The 7,845-nt window shown below is 39.1% G+C and overlaps 1 protein-coding gene across 3 annotated transcripts in view; it reads right to left on the reverse strand.

The window, feature by feature from the left end:
- Nucleotides 1-7,845, reverse strand: part of NRIP1 (nuclear receptor interacting protein 1) — a 74,799-nt gene that overhangs the window by 19,934 nt on the left and 47,020 nt on the right. Inside the window, exon 3 of one of the 3 annotated variants that reach the window (XM_009327788.1) lies at nt 5,096-5,144. The exons of 1 other annotated variant lie outside the window; for it this stretch is intronic. The gene's annotated coding sequence lies outside the window, so the exon portion shown is untranslated. Of the gene's footprint in view, nt 1-1,488; nt 1,542-5,095; nt 5,145-7,845 lie in introns of those variants that run through there. One more of the 3 variants, XM_009327791.1, reaches the window with a different exon arrangement.

Below are 7,845 nucleotides of genomic sequence, written 5' to 3' on the forward strand. Positions count from 1 at the left end.
CCTGCTGGCCACACTTCTTTGGATGCAGCCCAGGATATGATTGGCCTTCTGGGCTGCGAGCGCACATTGCTGGCTCATGTCCAGCTTTTCATCCTCGTCTTGGTTTATGGATCTGCAGCCGCTTGCGCCTGCCACCTTCCCGGCATTGACACAAGCATTCCTATAGAAAGCTCCTACAAGGCAAGTCAGACTAAGGACCTCATCGCCATCAAAAGAAACCCCAAAGATACTGCCAAGTGGTTGTTTCACAGTTTTCCATGGGGGAACACATGATTACGAGAGTGGCATGAGGAAGGACAAAAAGCAGGGACTACTCCTTTCAGTGCCAAACCACACTTATGCCAAATGAAAGCATTGCCACTGGTGAGATTCTCCAAGAAGAAGCCCCACTACCTCCAGGCAGAACGTCTGTGCTGAATTTAGAAGAGTTCATAAGTGAGATAAAGATGCCTTTTTAAGAAGTATCTCCTAAACAGAATTTAAAAAAAAAAAGAAATAAAAAATTGTCAGTGTTTTCAAGCCCTCTGAAATCTGAAAAGATAACTGGAAATAGAATAATTGATTCAAATATTTTAATTTTTATATTTTACTGAGGCATCCTGTGAAGCTGGAGTACAAATCCTATTAAACTGAACTTAGTTTGTCCATCCCTAAAATAGATTTGACATACAAACACAAACACAAGGTCAAGGTCACAGATCAGCAAGAAAGATTACAAAGAGGACTGATGTAAGAGCTGGCATTTGATCAAAGCTCCTGGATATATATATTTTTTTTTAGTACACTTACCAGAAATACCACTACATTTTCTTCACATCGATACATTGCATGTTTTAAGTATTCCCTACCTTTAAGAGCAGCTGCCTTGTGCTTATTTATTTTGACAATAGATGTTAGGCAGCATATCAAGTAATCTAAGGAGAAACTCTTATGTTAAATGAAAAGGAAGTGGAAGACACTTTTTGCCATCCTTTTCACTCTATTCAGCTACGTGCTGATACGTATTAAATCACAAATCCAAAAGGAGAACCCACTCAGAAATATAGGACGTGACAGGACCACTGCTAGAGAATCAGGACCTCAGTTTCTAACTTCATGCAGTCCGAGTTACTTATCTTAATATAGCAATTGTATATTTGGATGTGCACTTCCAAACACAACACTCGCTTATCTATCCTAATTATCTGTGTGCACAGCATATATTTCTTAATTAAAAAAAAAAGAACTCTTTAACACAAGGTCTGTGCAGAACACAATCAAACTAACCTCTTCTGTAATCAGGACAATATTTACCTCCTAGAAAACTGCTTTAATGCTGAACACAGAGTGAGTAAGCAGATTAAACACAGTAGCAACAGTTGAAAGACTCATTAAAACTCATCTGCTGAAAATAGTTAGCAATGAAAGTCATTTACTGATCTATCCATCCATCCATCCACTGATACATTCTCAAAGCTTTAAACACACGCTGAAGAATATTTAGCTTACAGGTCACGTCCACCAGATGTACCTTCTGACGCTTAAACAAGAGGAAGAAAAGGTGTCTTAGGCGACACAACATCATATGACATTCAAAGGTGTACCGCTTCCACAAAGTTTAGATGCCCATTGTAATAAGCAGCAATTTAAAGAATAGTGTGGCTTGTACTCTTACTTCTGAACCCCCACTTTCAACACCAGCACAGCTCTGATGTTAGTCTAGACATGACTGGGAGCAGTTTATATTTAGACAGAGAGCTCTGTCTATAAATAGGACCATTCGTGTTGGTATAAAGCTTTTATTGGAACTCACTTGGGGTGACCTGTGTAACTCACTTCTATGTGGGCATCTCAGACATTGCCAGTAAAACCTCCATGCCATCACACACCCTCCTGCATCTTGTTTCAGCTGTGCTTCAACATTTGTTTACTGATTTTTCTCCATTTAATTTTTGTATAGGTATTACGCTTGCAGCACTCTACCTGTGTGATTGGGTTGGCTTAGCTGCTAATGAATAGGCCTTCAATGAAAAAAAGACCAAAAAAAAGCAAGTTTTAAAAAGTTGTCTCCTTCTTGAAAACATCTGTCACAAGAATTAGACTGTCACACTTTTAAGCTATAGTATTGCCTGAGCTACTAGAGCCAAATACAAATCACTCCCAAAGCCTTGGATGTGAGCTTTCCAGTGCAACAGTATAGGTGTTTTTAGCCCTGATAGTGATTCATCAGATCTTAAAACAGTCACTGGTTTAAGATCAAATTGAGTTAAGTTGTAGACCTCAGGGCAATACAATTCTGCTCTTCCTTAGTCCCTCCTTTTCTAAACCCTTTCAGCAAAATGGGAGAAAAGGAGACATTTGGTTTGTTTGTTTTTTTCAAGTGGAATTTCTATCCTTCCTACTTTGATAAAGCTTCTCACTGCACTGAAGTGTTAGGAAGGAAAATAAAAATAATAAAGAATAATCAGGCGATGATTATGATTCAAGATTTTAAAAAAAACCTACAGAGGTTCATTCAACATCCACAAACAAATCAGCAACTTACTCTGAGAACTACACACAGATGAAAATGTGTGTAAAGACATGTCACAACCAAAAACATTCTAGGAAACACATTGGTTTATTAGCAGTATAGCTACCCAACACTTCAAACTCTAAAGCAAGTGTATTTGGAGTCATATAATTCATTTAAGTTTACTAACGCATGAAAATTCAAATGTGCGAAAAAGCTTTTACTTTAATTGAGCTGTATTACAGTTAACAACTGTTCATTCAGTATCACGTTAGGTCTTCTCATGTTTACGCTGTAAAAAACTTTCTTTAATCATCATAACCAAACTTTTAATACAAGTCAGCAGCAGCTGGGGTTTTTTTTCTGTTAAATACAAGTTCACACTCTTTACACATATAACCTGCAGGAGCAGAGGGTTTCTGCTAGTTCTGAAGTTTGGATCGAATCCCCCACTTTTCAAGCGGCGGGAATGTGGCAGGCTGCTATCAGCGGGCAGTGGCAGTTTTGGTCTTTTTCTTACTGTGACACCACAGAGAAAACGTCTGAAACCCAATTCTACTCCATTCCTCTTTGGAGAGCTCAAACCGGCAGAGCCAAAGCTTTCCACACAGAGAGCCTAACATAAACCATTACAAGCGTGCTGTCTTTTAAAAGGGGGTAATGACAAACTGCAATAAATGACTAGCCAATATAGCAACAAAAATGAGTATGACAGCTAGCACAAAGAAGAGAGTACTTCTGGTCAATTTAGTAGTCAAGTAGTCCACAACAATGGATTTCTTGAAGCGCTGGATGGCTGCCAATGCCCAATTCTGTAAAGGTACTATTTTTTTTTTTTTAAAGGAAAAAAAAATATTGTCTGTGCTTATATTTACATGTGTGAAATGTCAAATCCAGTTTTTAAAAATGTTAAAATCACATATTGATGAATAGTTTGACAGTAAGTCCTTTAACTTTGTACTTTTTAACTTATTTTACTAATATAAGAAGATCTATGGATTTTAATAGGACAACAAAAAAATGGCAAGATTATGCACACATGCAGATTTGTGCATGAGAGCAGCATCTAATTGATGCAACACAGATTAAGGTTGCAGAATTAGGCACGTGATAGATGGACATCTACCGTACTGAAAAACAGTAATACATCGCCAGTTTAAGCATCATGACTAATAAAAGCAAACTGGTTCACATTGAAAATGTGAATATTCTTCCTAATATAATCAGCTATAATTCAGGACACAGCATAGGATTTCCTCTTCCAAACAAGATGTGCAAGATCAGTTATTCCAGCTTTCCCATTCCTCAAGTTCTTCAGCACGCACCAACCATAGCAGGTGATCTGGTTTCCCACACGCTGGAAGTCTGATACCGATTCATCATCTAACAAAATTGGCTGGTGGTAACAATGAAAGGCAGCAGGAGGTAGGTGGTGAATTTCCCTCTGTAAATCTTGTCTCAGCTTTGGGGGCAAAAAAGCCCACAGAACTATCTCAAAGTTGTAATTACAGTTTTAATCTGTTCACTTAATGTCTACTGATAAAGTATGGAGAGAGAGAGGGAAATTGTCATAAAACAAAAGACCTAAAAGTCATGAATCTAGCAAATAAACAGGTGAAACTCCAAAGTAGCTTAAACTATGCATCACATAGTATCAAGTCATGATCTAATAGTTATTATCCATAACCACAACTCTATCGATTTCAGCTGATCAGGCTAGGTATTATTCCCAGCTTAATCTGCCACGGTAGAGATCTGAGCATGGCTGACAGGTCACAACCCATGTTCTTTGTGTTATATAAAGCCATCTTTCCTTGATGTATCTGGAAGAGTCATTTCCCAGCTCAATACGCCATCAGTAACTCACTCCAGCGTTTTCTGAATCAATACATAGTAAGGCATTGTCAGTGAACTGAAGGTAAGTTTCATTGACTGCCTGTATTCTTACTAAACCATACTTTTTGTTTCTTCTCTTTTTTAGAGTCTGTCATAAAGCTAAAGAAGGTGGTTTTCGTTGAACCCCTGTGCTAAATTTCATCAGTGAATGATACCAAAAGAACTTCACTGAAGACTACGTTAATATGATTTCATTCAACAGCAGTTCAGACTCATACGTACCTGCAGAATCTTACAGAACCACAAGACGACTCACAAATACCAAATTAATGCAGAAGTTAATCACACTGGACAGGGAGGTACAAGCCAAACAGGGCAACAAAGGAAGACCAGAGGAAAAAACAAAACAAAACAAAACCAAAACCAAACCCCACTCTTCTCAAAGAGACTTTATGCTCTAAAAGCATACAACTTAAAACCCATTTGTTGAGAAAAGGCCAGAAGTTCTGGCAGGCAGGTGATCACGTCTCCAGCTTCTCAGGAAACTTTTAGCAGATTGTTAGCTTGGCACCCTAGTTAGCAACCTCAGGAGAAAGAGATCAAAGACTATGTGGGGATGTGAAATAAGCCACCCTCCGACTCACAATTCTTAAGAGGGTTAAGGACCAAAGCTAGTGTGAATTAGATAAAGTTACCACTCCATGCCTGGGGTGAGAAAAAATACAGGTTAATAAACTTCTTCCCAAGTTCAGGGGCAGAAACTCATACCTTTCAAGTGTCAATGCTGGATCTTTGTGAATCTGCTTTTCACTCCACCCTGCCAAAAATAAATACATTATAATCAGGATGCAGCAACTTATGGTGGAAAACAATTTTATTTCTACTGTTAACAGGAAAGTCATTCTGTTAAGTCAGTATTAGCTCATGAAGGGAGCCTGTCTTACTTCTTAACAAGGTATCAACAGACTAAAAGAGAGTTTTCCCCTGAAGTTGGTTATACTTGCAGTCAGTTCGTGACAGTATCAAAGCTTGATCAGTGAAACTGAGCTGAGCAAGCTGGTAAATATAACATACCAGGAGAGAGGGACAGGTCTCCTTGCCCGGTTAATACTATCCACTTTGTCAAAAAAAGTTGTCATCAGGTGACTATCTTTACTCTGACATTCCCGCTATCCATTTACCCATGATGACTTTAAAAAAAAAAAAACCCAGCAAAAACCCACAAACAAAAAAACCCCCAAACCAACACCACAGAACACACCCTTGACATTGCATTCTGCTTTTCCAAAACCTTACTCGTTTTCTCCCACTATTATCCTTAAGTTACTCTCACTTAGTCTTTTCTCTGCTCCCTACTTCTACAACCCACACTTCTGTAACATTACCGACATCCAGAGACCCTTCCACACTACACAAAGCACAGCTGTTATTGTAATCCTTCCCCTCAAGACACTCTGACCATATAACCCTTTCCTTCAAGTCTTCAATTGTTTTCCTCTTGCTCTAGATTAAGTTTAAAATTTCTCATCTGAGTTCTACAGCCATTAATAATTCTTCCATTTCTACCCACATAGCCTAACCACTTACTGTGTCCTTCTTCCTTACCCTTTTGTTTCCACAAACACTCATTTTTACTGTAATACTCAGGCACCTCTTACACAGGAAATTCCATTATGCTTCTGCACTGCTCCCCAGGCGAAGATCATCGACACTCTGGAGGCTATTTCTTCCTCTCCTCCAACAGTAAATCACCGTAGCAAAAATTAATCCAAATCCACCAAAATACCTCGTGGAAAACCACAAGCCAAACCACAAATGATGTATGTTGCTTGCCTTTCCTCACAGATTCACACTGTACTGTTTGTTCCCCTTCCCTCATCGTATCCTACATGAAGTTTAAAATAAATACATCTGCACCTGTAAGACGCTGAGTACATACACGATAGTAGTTTAGCCGGACAACAACTAAATGAAGCCCTAGAGCAACACTGGCCTCCAGGATAAGTATGTTTTCCCTTCCTCTGACAAAACCAAAAATGCATTTTTTGTTTTTGCAGTACAACAATACATGTTGCTCTAATAATACAGTTTTCACCCAATACTCTTCTTTTACTTCATATGATTGGAGGGGAAAGAAAGTGATACACGCTAAAAGATCAACAGAACACAAAGATTAATGATATGGAGAAAAGGGTACAGAAGGGATAAAATAGAATGTAGAAGGGCTAAAATATAGCGTCAAAGGGCTCCCCTTCTCTTGAGCTGCTGCTATTAAAGATCTAGTGAAAGCTCTTTCCTTTCCCTGGCTGGCACAATGACAATATCCCTACCCCACTGCAACCTGTTTTCACTTCAGATAGTGCAGACAGATGAAAGACCAGAAAGACCAGCAAAGGAAAGGAAACGCTGCTCCTAGGAAAACTTATTTTCAGAGTGACGACATTTATTTATTTATTTTTAATCTTGACAGCAAATAGTGCCAAAGACGACATGAACAAGGAAACTTTTGAGGAGGAAGGTGAAGGCAGAGGAAGTACCTGTCCCAGGGACCGGTTAAAAATAAACCCAGACCTCTTTCAGTGAAACAAAGGACGCTTTCTATGTCTCAGCTGCCTTAATGAAATAACCCTCTGAGCCCAAACAGCAGACTTAATTCTGCGAGTTCTCCACTCTTTTGCACGTAATTTCTCCTCCCACTCCTCAAGTGAGAGGGATTGGACTTACTGGGTCTACCTCCGATTTCAGTTTTATTGCAAATAAAACTTAACCCGACTTCCTTCCAAAGTCCCTTCTGTATCTCTCTACTAAATCACGTAACCCAGAGCTTGCTTGCAGCGCTTCTGAAGGTGGACAGTTTGGCTTACCAAGAATAACCTACTGGGATGCAAATTCCACTTGTCGTCTTTATATTCTGCCAGGTTTATGAGAGCAAGTCTGTCTGCACTTGACATTTGCTGGGAGACACTGCATGGCATAATTACTACTGTAAAACATTTTATATTCCCATAAATTCATACTACAACCCCAAAGTGCTTACAAACTAAGACAAGATAGAGGGATAACTAAGCAGAAAGGAAGGGTTGTAGAGAAAAAGTAGGTTTCAGGAAGAAAAGCGTCAATGGCAGCTGAAGACAGTGAGGCCATCCAAGCTACCTGGGACACTGTCTCACAAGCATGAAGTCCTGAAGAGTAAGAAAAATAAGAGCAGAAACAAGATTATGTAGGATACTGCACACTGTAAAAGGATACAAGCAACCTGCTTCATTAAAAAATAAAGCCAGCAGTGAAATTCTAGGTAGCGTGGTTCCTAAAACATCAGCTGTATTTTTTCACCTTTGTAGGAAGTATTTCCACTGAACTGCAATAAACATCGTGTTACAACGCATATGGATGGGAAGTCAAAATCTTCAGGCGTTTACATTATTTTTGTTGTGATCTTGACCAATGGAACAAGAGGGAGGATTGGAAGATCTAAAACATCTTGACTCTATAATCTGTTATTGATAAAGGGGCGGGAG

Source organism: Pygoscelis adeliae, unplaced genomic scaffold, assembly GCF_000699105.1.
Source record: "Pygoscelis adeliae isolate BGI_AS28 unplaced genomic scaffold, ASM69910v1 Scaffold14, whole genome shotgun sequence".
Lineage (NCBI taxonomy): Eukaryota > Metazoa > Chordata > Aves > Sphenisciformes > Spheniscidae > Pygoscelis > Pygoscelis adeliae.